Below are 18,281 nucleotides of genomic sequence, written 5' to 3'. Positions count from 1 at the left end.
TATGAGCATCCACAACGAGTGAAGACAGCATAAGGAACTGCCCTCCATTTGAAATGCAACTGCTTTAGGTAGCAGTTTGGCAAAATTACCACAGTTGCCAGAAGATTTTTAAATGCGCTTTTGAATCTTTTCTTCAATTTGCGTGTTCCTACACATGCATATATCAGATGGAGACAGAGTTGGAGGTTCCCTCCATGAGGATGTCTGAGAACGGTGTGGGGCACCTGGAGGAACAGCAGTAATGCTGCATGACCTTCGACCTCCGCAGAGATTTCCACATGACCAATGACTTGCGAGACTGACTGATGTGCTTGTCATTTAAACTTTTGCGCATGGGGACATCCAGGAAATGCAATCTTTGCTTGGCGGGCAATGGAACCAAGCCACTGTAGTTCATACCAAACGGCCCAGTTTTTTAGCCAGACTTACTTATGCATTTGCTGGGGATCAGCGCAAGTCTGCAATATCCTTTAACCACCTTAAGTTAGGTTCGCAAGTTGATTAGAGTCTCATATTTATCCCCTATAATCTTAAAATCAACCCTTTCTATGCAGAACAGCAGGACTGAAAAAAAGTCTTCCGAGCTTTCTAGTTTTCACAACAACTTTATTCCAGAAACGTAAAGCCCCCACGCAGAAGAGATTTAATTCTCTACATTTATTTTCAATAATTCCTGAGTCCCCAAATGTGGGCCAGTCAACTCTAAATGACTGCCCTATTTAAAAGGAGATTATGAAATTAGAAAGCCAATTCTGGGGATTATGGAAAAGTCTTGGCCTCAATTCTCCTTGTACTGGAAGGTGGCTCATGTGCCCCCTACCCCCCACCCCCCACCCCCTTCACCCTCTTAACTCTTAGAGAAAGAACAGGATGATGTTTGTCGTTCCCAAAGTTGTGCAGGTGTCATGGTGGGTCATTTGGACACAAAGATAAAAAGAGTACTCATAAAAACAAGATATGGCCAACAGAATGGACAGCAGCAATGTCCCTGGTCTCATTTTTATGCGTCCACATTCTGTACTCCAAAATACTCATGCTCAAACCAATCTGTTAATCGTTCTGCCAGTCAGCCATTCTTAACAATCCTGGACAAGCTAATTATAATAGACGTTGACATGAAACATGACACCACTTTAGTAATAATTAAAACTAAAATATGCAGTATAACCTTTGTGTCCTTTAAATGTGACATATCCTGTAGTATTTTTCTTTTTGCTTGTTTGACAGAAATGCTGATTGCAAGCAGGCTTCTCATTGCAGGAGTGCAAAACCTTGATTATTAATTCTCAGTCTGGTTCCTCATTGGAGAAAGGAGTGACCTGAAATGCACACCATTCACGGGGGGAGTTCAAGACTATTGGTGTTAGACATAACCATGTCGTGGAGCATTAAAGCCCATAATAAGCTTTTTCATTGAAAAAAGACTTACAGGGGCCTTTGGGCTAATGAGCTTGTATGGTTTTGAGCCTGACCCTAACAGTAGTTTTATGGCCCAATACCAAACGTGAAAGCAAAGGGAACCTTGGGGGAAAAGTAAAATCTTGTCTGAACACTGTTCATGTCAGCTGAGCTAATCTGAAGAAAGCAGGAAAACAAGAGAGACAGACCTTGTTCTTAATTCCATAATCTCTAGAGGTGCAGCCAGTGCAAAAAAAGGCTTAGGGAGGCATTAAGGCCTATCTGTAATATAGCTGCTGGAATAAGTAGTCCTCTGAGGTACTTTTATCATTTAGCAAAGTCAAGACAGCCCTGTCTTGCTTATGTTGTTTAGATTAAATGTTTGATGTAAATGTAACATATTGTTCAGAAATAACTTTCTGTATTATTTCTGTATATCCTTTACTATATCCTTTACAGGAATATTATTTATATTTATATTGTTTTATTATTCAAGACTTATTTTTAATCTGACTACTTTCATTTTATTACGATATATCTTCAAATCATTAATGGTAATTGCCACTCATCAAAATAACGAAAATTTTAAAATGAATATAACATATCCATGTAATACTTACGTTTTTTTATTTATAACAGTGATATTGAAAATCCACAATAAGAAGCTTGAGAAAACACACACACGCACACACACACACACACACACACACATACACACGCACTGCGAAACAGTCACCTATTATTCACTTTTCTGGATGATAAGCAATCATATCTATATAATCTATCATAATTTCAGCACTGGCCCACTGCTGACTCAGTTTCATCCCACTTTGTATATCTTCTGATATCAAGTAATGCGTATTGACACTAATGTGTGGTACTTGTGTGTCACTTTTTTCCTGTTTTAACCATTATAATGGAACACGTTGCCTTTGCGGTGACGTTGACTGAGAACATTTTATCCTCAAAGCTGTTGGGGTGTAATGCACTGAATAGGTCAGCGGTTAATCATTCCTCTTTAGCCTGCTTTAAATTTTAATTGACAGTCTCCATCCATGAGATTTAAGCTCTTAGTTCCTGCTGATTATAAGAAGAATTCTTACAAGTATCTCTAATGATAGACCACCACTGACTCAGCGTAGAACTGATGCAACACTCGCCACCTGAATGTAATGCACAGTAGCAAATCTATAGGTGTGTTTCCTTCCTGTCATAGTTTTGTTTACTTTAGACGTGTCCATTGACTGACAGAGGACCCTGGCTTGGGTTATTTAATAGCCAGTACCGATGATTTTGCCCATTGAATTTCCCCCCCAATGCCTCCCCTTAGTTTAGCCTTTTTAACCCGAACACTTAGGGTAAATACAATAATCCTTATTCCTATCTTCTTATGGAATAATTGAAATAGATGTGTATGTATGTACATATTTGCAAACATATGAGTTTATGTGTATGCGGGCGTGTACGCTTGTGTGGTGAAAAGACTAAAGAAAGGTTGGCCGTGCATTTTTGAAGCTCGAAATATTTCCTCCGCCTCATCTCCAAAGAAGCAATTTCTTCTTTTTTTTCTGCCCCTTTCTTCTTTTGTTTCGGGACAGAAAGTGATAAATTTGGCGCTTGTGTGAAATGCAAGACTGACAGCGGCGGAGAATGAAGTGTGTTATTTATTCACTCAGCAGGTGTGATGTGGCGGGGCCCAGCGCGAGCCTCTGCCCATTGTCCTGTCACACGCTCGCGTCTCCAGAGAATAGGGCCCTCTGCTCAGCCGAGCCAATCCCAGGACACCGCCGCACTCGCAACAAAAAAAGGTGAAAATGAGTGTAAATTGCAGTTGTTTTCTTCTCTTTCTCTCCTTTGGTAATTTGAACACTTTTTATCAGGTGGAAAGGGGCCCCGAAAGAGGGTGCTGCCAGGTTATTTGCACGGTCCCGTTATTTTACGGGTGGAACTTGGATTTTTAAAATAAAATTAAATATGGTCCTAGGATCATAAGCTGGAGTTGAGCTGGCATTTGCCTTATGTGAATATCTATTTTTTTTGTAACTGCATGAAATGTAAGTGAAAATTAGCTTATTCAGATGGTTGTGTAGATAAATGGCAGGTAAAATTTAAATTATTTTCATGAAAAAAGTGCTAAAAATACTAAATTCACTCTAGCTGAGCTGTGATTATCCTGTATCCTATTAGCATTAGATCCTGATTTGACTCCAATGTAAAGGCCCTTGTAGTTTATTTTGGTGCCCAGAAGACAGTGCTCACACTTCCAAGATGTGAGAGCCATCTGCTTTCTTTAGCATTATGATTATAAAATAAATTATGCACGTACAGGCAATATACAAAAGACCCTGGGTTAATAAAGGTTAAATAAAAAAATAAATACAAAAAACCCAGTGTGATACACTGATAAACCTAGCATGGCATGCGGGAACGATGCGACACGTTCTGCTATAAGCAGATGAATGTTAAAACAATAAATAAATAAATAAATTAGCAGAGGCAGGTGTTGCATATCTGGCCAATCAAAGCAATTGCATGTTATTTTAAGGAAGACAAAGCAAAAAAAAACTCTGCTTTTCCATGGCAGGCCGTGCCGTGTGGCTTGAACCAGCCCCCACCATTCTTTGTAACTGTGCGGCCTTGTTACATCCCTGGGCGGCCTGTTTGGCCACGGGGGATCCTGCGGGGAGCCCTTGTTCACTCTCTGCACTCTAATCAGGGGCTGGCACCATTTACCGGCCCCTGTCTCCACAGCTGTTCCGTGACCTGCGAGACTCTGCCTCCATTTCTCTTTGCCCCATAAGGCCTCCTCCCTCAGCCGAGACCGCGAAACTCATTCTGCTGCTGCCGGGGCTTCCTTGTGTTTCCGCAGCCTGCTCGCGGTCCTGTTCCGTGGCTTTGAGAAGCGACTGAATGAGTGACAGCGCTCATTTTTAATAAACGGCGACGGGCGGCCAATTTCCACAAACTGCTCTACTTCACACAAAACGGCTTTTCCATATCTACCTGTGCATCTGGGCAGTCATTTTGAGGGCTGCTGTGTGATAAAGAATGTGATTTTTTTGGAATTGGTTCATAGGTTGCATTTGGAGAGCCTGCATTCATCGGTTGTGACTGGCATTTATTTCATGGCATTATAGTAGGTGGCTGCATGTTCAGTAGCTATACTGAAGAGGCAAGTCAGAAATTGACCAACAATATGCGTATATTATTATGTGCATCTTCAGAGAGTTTGTGACTTTGTTGTTGATCATTTAGCTTCAGATATTCACTGAGGGTTTTTTCATGACTCTTCTGTAGAAGTTTGAATACTGTAAGAAAATGCCAATTCCTGTTATTTAGCCACAGTTTTACGTTCAGTCTGGCGCAGTTTCTAATCTAGTACAGTCTCCAGGGAAATCATAAACAAGATATCTGAAAGTCAATGCAATAATGACAGCCTCGTCTCTTTTCTGTGAACACGTTGATGAGAAAACTTCATCATATTTTAGTTTAATCTATTTTGAGAATAAGCACTCCGATATTACCCATTGTACTCACTTGCTGCTGCTGCTTTCTATGTGTGTGATCTCCTCCAGGGTCTTTGAAGGGTTTTCTTACTAAGCATCACAACTTGAGTGACTTCTATCTATTAACCATAAGTAGATTCTTTATCATGAGTTGTATCGCCAGTTTGCTTATGTTGCCTACTTGTTGCATCAGCTGTCTTTTCCCCTTTGTCTTCGTGAATCAATAATATTGCAAAATATATGGATTCTTCAAAAAAGAGTAGAAACATTTTTTTCCTGTTCGCTGATACAGAATATTGACCATATCTCTGGGGATAAGGGGTTAGAATTGCAAATATACATATAACATATATACTTATAACCTTTAAAGACATTATCTAGGTTGACTGAAATTGTTAGATGGAGTCCAACAGATCCAAGTTTAACCACATCCAGTCAATCTGGAACATAAATATACCCATATTTTTGCAGACCTTTGCCCATTATCCTGTTAGGAAAGGCACATTATCCTGTTAGGAAACAAATTAAAATGCAATGCCACTAACAGACTAAACAATTTAATTATGCAGATCTAATTGTTATTCTAACATTTTTCACCACTATGTCAATTAATATCATCAATCTACATAATCTCTTCCAACTCACTCTATAATGCCATTTTTAGTGGTTTATGGTTTTGCAATCATTATGTTATTTAACGGCATATTTAATTGGGTTTGATGCAAAGGCAGTGTTTCTCAGTGAGATGGTGATGACAAGCACATTGACATTAGGCTTGATAATTCAATACGCTAAGTGGAATCATTGTAGACATAATACAATCGTTATTGCATTATGATGCAGCACTTCCGCCTGTAAACAATTCTGGAAATCCGGAGTCTATTCCATTCCCTCTTTTTTTTCCTCACAGTACTTTTTCCGCTCCTCTATAATGAAAGTTGAGGTTAACTTCTATTTCAGCTGAAGTGAATTTACAAAAGCAATTTACGAAATGCCAGCACTTCTGGACTTCTGTATTGCTGAGTTCCTCACTTTTCATAAATTAGAGGGATGCTTCTAGCTGCCCAGACTCCTCTGGGACGTGAGTAGGTGGTGAACATTCATTCCTTAAACCGAGGTGAAAATCCTAATTTATTAAGCATTGATCACAATAAATGACAGTAAGTGCTACAACATTTAGTGAGAAATAACTGACAAATTGACACACAATTTTCTCGCAATTCAACTCTTAAATGGCTAAAGTACACAAGAAAAGACTATGAAAATATTATCAGCCACAGAACCATGCAAAAAAACTAAAATCCATCAAAGCCATTACACTTTCATCTTGACATTGTTAAACTACCTTAATGCCTTAAATAGCAGACATTTGGGCCCATAATGATGCATTTGGTAAGTGTTTCTTACTTTTTGACATAAATTGCATTGTTTTATTTGATTTTTTAATGTAGCTGGTAATGGGAGACGCATTATGCATGGTAAAACGCCATTACGTGGTGTTAGTGGCAAGTACCTGAGCATGTATTTGAGTAAATGTGCTTAATCTAGGAAGGCTTGATCTAATTTTTATCAACAGTCCACATGTTCTGGGCTGTGAGCAGAATGCTAATGTGACCTCATTAATCTATTACCCGGCTGAGAAGCACAGAGTGGACTGCACATATCGGAATAAATAATACATTATTTTCAGCATCCTCGGCCCTCTACAGCTCTCCACCTCAAGGGCAATTAAATGGGGTTAGCTTGTGTCAGCCAGAGAGATGGGCCAAGAGGAAGTGGAGGCACAACTAGAGGAGATGTGCAAGTGATAGTAGGGGTATACTTAACTCCAGCAAGACCTTATTAATAACACAAGAAACGTGTGTGGGCTTGTTTCCAACTAGGCATAAAGACTCAAAATAATATTGTGCTTCCAAGTTGTGCCATGCAGATAGCATTACCGTCAGGTTTGTTTTAAAGGCACCTTACTGAGGTTATCTTTCACTGCGGACTCTTCCTTGTGGATTTTATTCTTGTTTCCTCAGCAGACTTATCAAAGACCAATTAAGGAGCGGTTTGGAGTAACCTGTTTGTGGAGAGGGGGTAGAAATGTTATTTTTTTTCATCCTTATAAACTCTTTCTAATTTGTACCTCACTGTAATATGCAAATGGAGAGTGGGGAAAAAGAAGTGCGAAATGTGGCTGGTTTCAAGAGGAGCCAGAACAATTCTGCAAGTGTCACTTGCAGTCAGTGAACTGTCCCCTGCCGCTGTTCTTTAAGGAAACAGCATGCATCATCCTCTCAGCAAGACTTCCTGTAATTTATTGTCTTGTTCGCACTTTTGCATCTTTTGCATTTTAGTTTGTGCTGCAGAAGAACAAAACTAACCAGCATCCAGCCGTGTTATTAATGCATGAACGCTATCAAGAACATTAGCTAAACTTTGTATCATAAGTGGCTACATCATGAATAAAATGTTTTTCATTTATTTTTTATGTTATCAACTTTTTACATGCGAGTTTAGAAGAGAATATTCAACTAATTTTCCACAACTCAAATTCGTGCAAGTATTTTGATGAAATAAGCCTCAGAAATGGCTAAATGACTGTAGGTATGCGTAACAGAAGCCTTGGCTGTTAAATAATAAAACACCTATCCCTCTTTTCCCCCAGAAGAGGAACTGAAGAAAAATAGAGGGAGTTAGAAGAAAAACTTTGAATGGTTTTGGCTGTGTAGTGTTCGGTCTCTTATGTTTTTCTTTTCAAACATCATATTACTTTGTGAAGCCAAAGACAGATACCTGGTTATCATGGGGCTTTCTTACGCCTCTAGACAATGTATTTCCTGAACTGAAGATGAGCAATAATCTATTAAAAAAATGGAATGAAGAAAAGTCTGCTTAACAACTTGGTTTCTCCTCTTCAAAAGACTCAAGAATTAATTTGAAACAATGCCCCATTTTGAGTGTCTGCAATTGCTGGAGATTAGGTTTCTCATTTCTAAGATTCAAGGATGTTCCCTATTGTCAAGCAGATTCCTCTTCAGCCCAACCATCACAGGAATCTTTAGGCAGGTTGATTGTGAATTGGCAGTCCAAGAGACTTTTTCACAAGAAGAACCCAAAGTATGTAATAATTTGAATTTATGCTCATCAGGCCTCATTTATGAAACAGCCATAGATGTGTTTGTATAGATGATTTGATAATCACCTATGTCACCTCACCCTATCACCCATGAATAAAGCAAGGATTTGTCCATATACTTAAACATATTTATAAAGCCCATTTTATCTTAAACTGCAAGCTTTTAAATTTCCATATTTAGTAAGACTACCAGAATTCCAAAAACTGTCTGCGCAAAAAGACAAAAAAATCAAATAAAACAGCTTCAAGCAAAATCTAAAAAGAAGAAATTTGCCAAGAAATAGACAAACTATAATAATAAGGTACAAACATACACCAAAGCTGAAGACTGCTTTTGTAGGTGATTAGTAAATAGCAAGGGTTAGGTTAGGTCAGAATAATGTTCACTGTGTGAACTGGACTTGGCTATGAATAACTGTACAAAATGAGTATTGTACCTTATCGAACCTGCGTTTTGTAGTTGTTCCAAAGTTCCTTGATATGCACTTTTGTATGTCGCTTTGGATAAAAGAGTCTGCTAATAAATGTAATGTAATGTAACAACTCAAATAACAATAGCACAGTAGTCAATTAATATAGAAGCTATGATTGGACGTGCCTTGGCCCAATGACACAGACATAGGGCAGTTCTGGAAGAGGGCATGGCAGTTCAGACCAGAATTATGAGAAAGCCTCTGCTGTTGGCAAGCCACTCTGTCATTGTGACAACTGAGAATCGAGGGAAGTGTGGGGCAGCAGAGGTGAGGGACAGACAGACAGACAGCCATTCCCATGGACAGACAAAGAAGCGAGTGGCAAGGGCAGGACGGTATAAAGTAACTCAGGGAGTGACACTGATTCTCCTAACATGGGTTTCATGCAGGGGTGTGTGATGTCAATGTGGTGTGGCTGGAGATGAATGCTGTGAAGTGAGAAAGATTAAGTTAAAATATAATTTATGAAAGACTGTTTCAACTCCTCATATTGCTGTAACAAGGAACTTTGCTCAGAAATACTCTATTTTACTCTGGTTATTTGGCTAAAAAGTACAAAATGTTTGCTTTCTAATATAATATGATGATAGCTTCGGGTGAAGGTTTGGATATGAGTACACATGAGGAAGTCACATATGACAAACAAATCTTCTCTCCTTAGATTTCTTTCTATAACCATGCAAAATATTGCTTAAAATTATACATGTGAGGAAATGACCAAAAGCAGGAACTGACAATGCCTTTGACTCGAGCAAGAATAGACTCTTTCTTTCCATACACATGATAGAGTCTATCTGAATAACATGAAAGGAGCCAATTTCAAAGCTTTTTTTCCCCTTTCCAACCCTGAGTTGGCTTGACTTTCTAGCCACAAAATTCCTCAAGCCAATTTAACAGAAGTGTTAAAATATTAATTTAATTTATCTCCCTGATAAGTACATGCTGTCTCGCTAAAATTTCATTGCTGCTCGTTTACAATTTGTTACAGTAAAAGACAACCAAGACATTCTCTGGAGCTAGACTTCTATTTCCTTTTAATTACACAATATCTAACAGTCTTCTTTCAATCCACACATGGCTTATAAGCAAAAGAAAAGAATCTTTTTTAGTTGTGTTATGATAGTGAGGTTTTTGAATGATGGTACTGAGGGAGCATTGTTTTACCTGGAGGAGGAAGACCATTTTGTGTCCTACTGTATGTTTCGACCTCAGTCGATGTCTGCCTGAGATAATGCTCCTGTTGGATGCAGGCCCAGAACTTCCGTAGGTGAGGTGCATTGAGCACCAAGTCCAGGGGGATGGGGGAAAGTTGGAGTAAATGATTTGAAAAATTGGAAATTGTGAGTTAAATTGTATTTCAGAGAAAAATAATACATTGGGCTGACACACTGGCTAAACACATTACAGCGCTAATGGGTTATTCCAATGTGTGCCAGGGTCAGGGGGTTGTGGGCGAGTGCACTTATGGATGCAGTGGAGTTTTCGGATCATCTGACCGGCAGCAGACCAAGCAGAGCTCCAGCTCCAAACCTGATATCCGTCCCACAGAATGATGAAGTCGTATTTCACTCCTATTTACCACTGCTAATTTCCCCCATTTAAAAGCCACAAAAAGCCAATGGAAGCCATGGAAATAGAATTAATGAATCTATGGCTTTTACCTCTATGGTGCTGGAAGCTTCAGTGATAATGAATCAGCACATAGGGCTGTGAAATCAAAATCTTTCCTGGCAATCTTTAAATCTTTTTTTATTATGATTTAACTTTAATAGAGCAATGTATTAAATATAATATATATTTAAGGTAAATCTGCTATCTTAATGTCCACCCAGTTCAGCTAATCTTGGATATAATGATATTCTTCATTCCCTTTACTTTTGTGTTTGTTCGGGGTATAATTTAGGACCTGAAATGTCGCAATTCTGGGTCTTTTTCCCCTGCAGCCCATGTGGCTACATTAAGTGCTGGGGGGAGGGACTTGCATTGTATTCTGCAGCTGACTTTGAGATTTTTATTATCATTTTCAAAGCATCAAAGGTTTTCTCCATCCAAGCTTAAAGAGATGAAAGTTTGCCTTTGTTCCATTCCTGCTACATTACCACTATGCATTAGACTCCTTTTTATCCGTGAAATTACCTTTTAGATTTTTTTTATTGAAAGAGCAATCTAAAACGCGACATTACTTCTCACCTTTTAGCACATCATATTGTATATTTTTTTGCTTTAGAAAAGATAAAGCCATACTTGTGTTTCAAGATTTTTTTAAAGTTCATATACTACTAGATTAGACACCCACTGTTGTCTTTGAAGAGACTAATTTCAATAGCAAACACTGACTTGTCTGTTCGTCAAAAAAGATGGTTATAGACAGGGAACAGTATTCTTTTGTTCTCAATACCTTCATAAGGCAGCTTCCAACAGAGTTAAATCTGGCTTTGAAAGTGCACTTCTACAACCAGCACACCACACTGACACCTACAGAAAAAAACAACAAACTTAAAAATATAATAATAATAATAATAATAATAATAATAATAATAATAATAAAGCACCTGAAAATAATATGTACTAAATGATATAAAATTTCTCTCTCCCTCTCTCTCTCTCTCTCTCTTTTTTCTGTGTGTGTGTGTGTGCTCCAGTTTCAATACATAAATTTTACAGGCCTGACTCCCCAGTTTAGTATTATGCAGCATAAAACAGTTATTTGACGTTTGCCCTCCGGATAAAATTAAAATAATGAACAAAAGAAACTTGAATGTCCCCTCCTGTATAAAGTTATTAATTGCTCTGTATCCATGTAGAATTTTAAATTAAGATGTAAATTGGCCATTTAACATAGCCATAGGATTCAGAAGCCTCTGCTGTCAAACTCAATTAAATTGCTTCCTTAGAGAAGGGATTTTCAGGACACACAATATTCAGGAAATATTCAGGATGAGTTTTCTTTGTGATGGACTAAGATTGGCCAGCTGCAAAAAATGAATGGTTTCCCTTTTACCTGTCCAACTGAAATCCATATGCATTGTAAATTCCTTTTCTTCATTTATACATATGCAAAAATGCTAACCTCTTGGGGTATGTCTCATTTCGGTTTCTTGATCATGCAGGCTTTAGCGAGAGAACTGTGTAAAAAATAAAGGTATACCCAGATGAGATAACAGTGTAAATGCAGGGCTAATGATACAATGTGTTGAGGAAGTAATTTTTTAATCCCTTTAGAAAAAAAGTTTCTAAGTTGGAGTCCAACTAAAAGTAAAAAGTAGATGAAAGCAAACAGACAGAAAAAGCAATAATTTAATCATACAACAGATAGGACTCCTATTATAGCAAAGCCCAAATATCACTCCCTTGTTAATTATTCAGTTGGACTTAATATGCCAGTGAGCTTCCATAGTCAACCCACAGTTTCTTAAAAGGTATTTAAAAAGGATCATATGAGCAGGATGCCAGAGAGCAGAGAGGGACCGATTCATTTCAGAACTTTGTGAATTAGACAGTTTAACCCTTTTTTTCCAGCTTTTCGCTGTTGGCGGTTTAGAGCAACTGTTGTCACGGTCCTTGATTCGTAAAGATCAGGGCCAGACCTAACCTACAGTGATTGCACCACATAATATCCATTACGTGGCACTGCCATCGTGCTGGGACGACTCTTGATTGAGTGCCAGTCCTTGACAAAGTGTACCGCAGAGGAAACCACTCCTCAGTCACTGGAGCCCCACAACAGTATCCACCATTAAAATGGAGCATTGTGTCAAAATGTGGAAAATGCATTTTTTTCTGTAAGCACTCTCTAATGGAAGCGTTCCGGGCCCTGAGATAATTTCAGTCACAATGCTATGGTTGCGGGGCCTTGCATTGTGTTCTGTATGAATGTCATACTGAGGCAAACATGCACAAGGGTTAAAATGTGCAGTCTATTCTTCAGTGGACTTACTATGAATGTCACCTCAAAAGAGGTCCTCTTGAACGACTAAATGAAGTATGAATGAATTAAGTATTATCCTTAATGCCAACAAAAAATCTGAAACCTATCCCTAATAAATTGTTGTGGGGATCGGTGCCTTGAGTCCCAAGAAGTATATGACTGAAAGGTAGACCACTATATCACTGCAGAATAATGAAAATGATGAAGAGGAGACGCTATAAAAGAGGAGACGCTATAAAATTCAGTTGTGTTTAGTCTTGTGGAAGAGTGTGAGCTCTGAGGCACATGTGAGTCTGTTCAGACAGCAGCTGCACGTGGAAATGACAAAATTCAGTCAGGGAGGGAAACAGGCCTACCAGCATCAGGGTGGATGTAGAGACAGGGAGATGGGATAGAAAGGGGTCGTAACATGGAAAAAAAAAATCACCAAGAAATTCCAAGCATAAAAAAAGAAAAAAAGCTGATCTCATTGCCAATTCGAATTTAAAAAAAATAAATCAAAGGATAAACAACAAAGAGTGTCCCACAAAGACATTGTGTGTAATAAGCCTCCAGGCCCTCTTCACACAGATCATCTGAACACTGCTTGTTGGCAACCTGCAGGTGATAATGATGTCAGTCTATGTTGACCAGACTGTCTTTGTTAATGCTGAGCATACCAGATGCTTTAAATCACTGTGCTTCATTTGAATGGAATTACATTTTTATTCTGCTTTATAACAACAGAGATTTCTGCCCTCAGTGACATTGTCACTAATTTAAATAATGATCATTAAAAACAGCCTACAGTGCCATGCACTTGAACACAGAAAAATGTACTCAATGTACAAATGAGACACCAGAAACTATGGGATGCACAACTCGTAGAAAGTAAAGTACATAGAGAGTAGTTATATGTTATGTTACCATAACTTTATCGCCTTTTGTATTTTCTTTAGTTCTTTTTTATGATTGATATAATCCTTCAGGAATAAGATCAGTATGGACAACAACCAGCCCCCTTTTAATGCACTAATGTCAAAGGCACCCGTGTTTGCATCTCTCTAGTGACTTGATATGCAGTGTGTGGGTATATTTCTATGACCGTGGCAGAGCACTGAGGATGTATTGTTTTTAGGAGATAAAACAAATCAATTCACAGTGCTTGGATGGCATGATACTTACCTTCAATCAAATACATTTGGTAGTTAACTGACAAATAAAATAAGCTGGCTGGTACTTACTGTTTACATGTGTTGGTCCATAAGTATGAATGTGCTGACCACAAAGCCATCACACCACACACACACACGCACATGCATGAGTGCACGCACACACATGCGCGCGCACACACACACACACACACTCACACACAGAGATATTCAACAACCCCAATTTTTACTATCTGAAGGAGACAAAAACTTTTAATTCGCCTGTTCTGTATAGCAGTGGTATACAGAAACAATGTTTGAAGTGCTGTGAGTATGAAGTTTTCAAACATTTTCAGATTATTCAATTGGATTTAAATCTCAATCACATTCAAAAAAAGCACTTGACTGCAATGTAATTAACAACTTATATTTACATCAATAATTATTTACAGGTTATTATTGATGTAATTATGATTCATATAACAATAATTAATTTTTCATTTCTCCATGACAAAACCACTTTCAATAAACAGAAAAATGTGACTTGAATAAAAATTCTCTTATATCATTTACAAGTTTGTATCAATCTGGGATATCAATTTTAGATCTTTATATAATATCTAATTTGTCTTTTGAGCAGAAAATGAATATATTCCAAATAATTAAATATGCTTCGCTTTGACATAATATTAGCCAGTTTCAAATAGAAGTATTGTTTCTCATAAAACATTGATGTTTTATTCATAATAATTGAGAACATCATATTTTTCTTTAGGGCAATTGTTAAATTAATTTTAAATATGTAAATAATATTCTAAATTGTCCACAGTCATCTCAATTAGATGCAGCATGTATTGCCTTTGTTCAAGTGATAATTCTAACATTGGGTACATTAATGTGATGTTTGGAAAGAGCACAAAACAATGACTTCAACAGACATGCTCAGGAACCCTTCTCTTGATGTCGGACTAATCCTACGCTGCAGTGTGAGTTCATATGGCCGGATGGAACAGAGGCAAGGAGAACAGAAACTAACCTCTTCTTTTCCGCAAACATTTCCCTGGAAAACACGCACCACATGATACAGTGGACCAATAGTGGCTCACGTGGACTAGTAACATTCAGTGAACATTCATTTAACACTTCCCCGATTTCGACAGCACCTCGCCGAGCATATTTGGGACTGAAAGCCATTGAATGAATGACGCACTCATGTGATCTCTGTTGGGCGCATGTTCTTCAATGCCCAAGCTGCCTTTCCGGAAGGTGTCCTGTTGTGACTCATTTATGCCATCCAATTCATACCCAACAACAGATCTGTCATGTTTGTGCAACTTAAAAAGGAACCGGCTGCAATTAGACCCGATAAAATATATCACATCTAAGCTGCTCCGGCGAAGACTAATTAGAAGTGTGTTTATATTACTGATGTAGACACAGAGACTGTAGCTGCTCCTCTCAGCAGACTCCCCCCCTGCATTTACTCACATCTTTAATACATTAGTCTGGAGCAGTGGAAACATGTATTACCAATTATCGTTGGGTTTACCTTGGCTTTTGCAAATTGCTCGAAAATGAAACGTGAAAGCGAATCACGAAAAATGTAACTTTGTAATTACAAAACCGTTTCAAAAAATCCCAGCATAGAGCCCAGACACTGGTGCTCACCACATCCTCACTGGAGCCTGCTCTACCTGGAACCGGGCCAAGGCTATTCATGTGACTGGACCTCAGCGGTGGTAATTATTATCTAAAGTTACTAAATACGTTTCAATAATTAATGTTTATTTAAGATGTTCGGTACTTATTTTATTTCTGTCCAACCCTGAGCTGACATTTGACACGACTGCATGATATTTTTTATTCACAGCCTTTTTCTTGTCCTCGCATACTCAGTTATTTTTTTCAGAATTTACCGATGCACTTTTTGGGCTGTGTCTTGTGCCCATTGCGGCGGGGCATGCATCGCTGTTGTGCGGCTGTGAGAAGACTGAGCCTCCTTGGAACCCAGCCTCACGGTTCCAGACCACCCAGCTGGATGACACTCCCCTCACTGCATCAGTGGCATCACTTCCTCTGTGTGAGCACTGCCCAGGTGGATCTGACTATGACTCAAGTGCACAGTGGGGAATATACCCCCTTATACCCAGGTAAAGGTAATCTTAATTAAAGCAGATATGAAGAAGCTCATGATAAATGCACTAAAATCATCAATAAATGAAATGCATTCTTTTTTTTTCTTTTTTTTTTTTAATTACACGCACTGTAGCTTTAATTATGCTGCCTCTAGTAGACTGTTGATAAGTGTATATTAAAGTTGGAAACAGTGCATTCATCAGAGGCCCACAATGACTTTTTCGGTTGTCTAATGCTGCCCCCCACTGATGCCTCACAGAACATTTGCCGTCCTGTAATTATACACTACCTGTGATGAGCCCGCAGTCTCCGGGCACTGGCTCCCATCAATTATTTTCACCTGTTAATTCATTTTGTGTGAGGTAATAACCTCAACGTAATAACAAATGTGCAAGTACTCGGATTTTGCAATTAAAAGCAGCGGGGTTCCTATTTTGATCACACAGATTGTGACATCCATCATAGAAAACAATCCAGGCCTGGTGGGATGACAGATGCCACCCTGATGGCTCCACTAACTAACTGCCTGTCCTACAAAAATAATTGTCTCCCCGCCGCCTGAAGCTGAAAGTTGTCTCGCAGTCTCTGACCGTCCGGCAGAGGGAACTCACGGAGGCTGCATCGCCAATGCGCTGCTTTTACATCACAAGACCTTAGCGTTTATTCCGCTGGCTGGCAGTCTTCATGCCTTCCCTCAGAGAATAGACTCTTTCCCATGTTCTGGGGCAAAGAAGTGGGGGGGAAAGGGGGGTGGGTGTTTGGGTGCGTGCATGCATGTGTGGCGTGGGTATTTTCTGAGTAATTGTTGAGCAAGGGCTTCCCCAATATATCTAAATCTTTTTCGACAAGACGTGCACACTTCTGAAAGCAGAAGTTTGGCTTTATTGCGTTACACAGTGTACTCTGAGACAGCTGAATACTTAACTGCACTCCTCAAGTTCATTCACACCTTCAGTGGTGTGAATGCGTATTACCTCTGTGTTTCGTGCTCCATAGCAACCTCTGTTACCGCATGCGAGTGAGGACCCCGCTCTCTGCTTTAATGAGGAGCTCAGTGCAAGAGCACAGCTTGTAAAGCTCACTTTATGAAACATGTTTTTTTTAAATCTAATAATATGGTCTGTACTCTTGGAGTACTGATGAGGTCAGGTAGGGAAACGGGCCTGAAATGGGCTAAGTTTTGTTGTTCTCCTCAAGCTCGTATAAGAAAGACCCACCTGGTCGAGAGAAAGGAAACGTAGAAACAAATACGTAAATACGCAAATACGTTTTGCGCCTTGGATTTGTAATTCGCAGAAATTTCCAATATGCTTTTGTGTTGTGACCAGGCTAGGTCGGGCACCTTTTTAGGTTATTTGTGACCTACAGCAAAAACAGGAAATGAGTTTTAGTGATTGTGGGGACGTAACGAAACCTTCAGCCCCCCGAGCCGAAAGGACAGGGGAACAATTTAATATGTCTGGCAAAAGTAATAAACGCCACTTTTGATTAATTGCACGGAGCATCATCAAGCGCCGCGGCAGGGCTGGCTTTTGGGTGTTCCTGGCGGAGCAGCCGAGCAGTCACCTTCCTTATCACTCAGCTCATTAACGGCTGGGGGTCCTCCTGACGGCGCTACCGCCGCAGTTCTGGCCACGCGCGACGCGGCGGTTTAAATATGCAGGCTAACAATGGCAGCGGCTCCGCGGAAGGGCGGCGGCGGCCAGTACATAACGCCGCGTGACTCCCGGTGCACTCCGACCCCGCGCATTGTTAAAGCCGGCAAACGAGCAGGGGACGCCGCGCGGGGAAATTTATGGCCGCGTTAGTAAATTGTCCTTGTTATCCATTCCGGTCTCTTCGTCGTTACACGCACACACACTTCCAGCAACCGCAAAAAGTGGCTTTGAGAACCCGGAGCAATAAGCAGGCCTGTCAGAAAAAAAGAAATTAATGCTGTTAAACGAGACGGCCATGGCCTCCGGAACTTTAGAGGGAATAAATGAGGCACCTTGCTTCAACCCTGCAGGATAATTAAACTAAACAACGCTTCTCCTAATTTCTTTACTCCAACAATAAATAAATAAATTAATAAATGCTTGCATTTTTACCACTTTTTGAAAACACCCTGCCATGCAATAATCCTTATGCTGATTAAGTCTGGCAGCCAAAACATGGCAACATTTAACTAGAGCCCTGAAACAAACAAATAAACAAACACTGAAAATAGAGCAAATTCCCTGCAAATTCCTACATAGACAAGAGAACAATTTTTAATTAAAACCTTCACTATTATCGGCCACGTCATTATCATCAACACCCCCTCAGGATTATTGTCCCAAAAAATGCAGGTTATTCCCTGATTGGTGAATGTGTTGTCCTTTGTTTCAACCCTTTTCCCAGCCTCCCTGAAATCAGACGAGGTAACAATCCATCACATTGCTTAGTCTTGTACCATTGCCCTGTGGACATAATAATAATTTGTATTCTTTAGTACACAGTTTTCTGCATACTGTGTTTATCATAAAGATGTCAGGGGCTTAATGCCTAGCAACCGTCAAATTGCCGCGGTGGTGTTTGCATACATTTTCCTGGGGGAGAGCAGCG

Source organism: Anguilla anguilla, chromosome 4 (genome assembly GCF_013347855.1).
Source record: "Anguilla anguilla isolate fAngAng1 chromosome 4, fAngAng1.pri, whole genome shotgun sequence".
Classification (NCBI taxonomy): domain Eukaryota; kingdom Metazoa; phylum Chordata; class Actinopteri; order Anguilliformes; family Anguillidae; genus Anguilla; species Anguilla anguilla.
The sequence above is the reverse complement of the archived record's forward strand: the minus strand, read 5'-3'. Positions refer to the sequence as shown.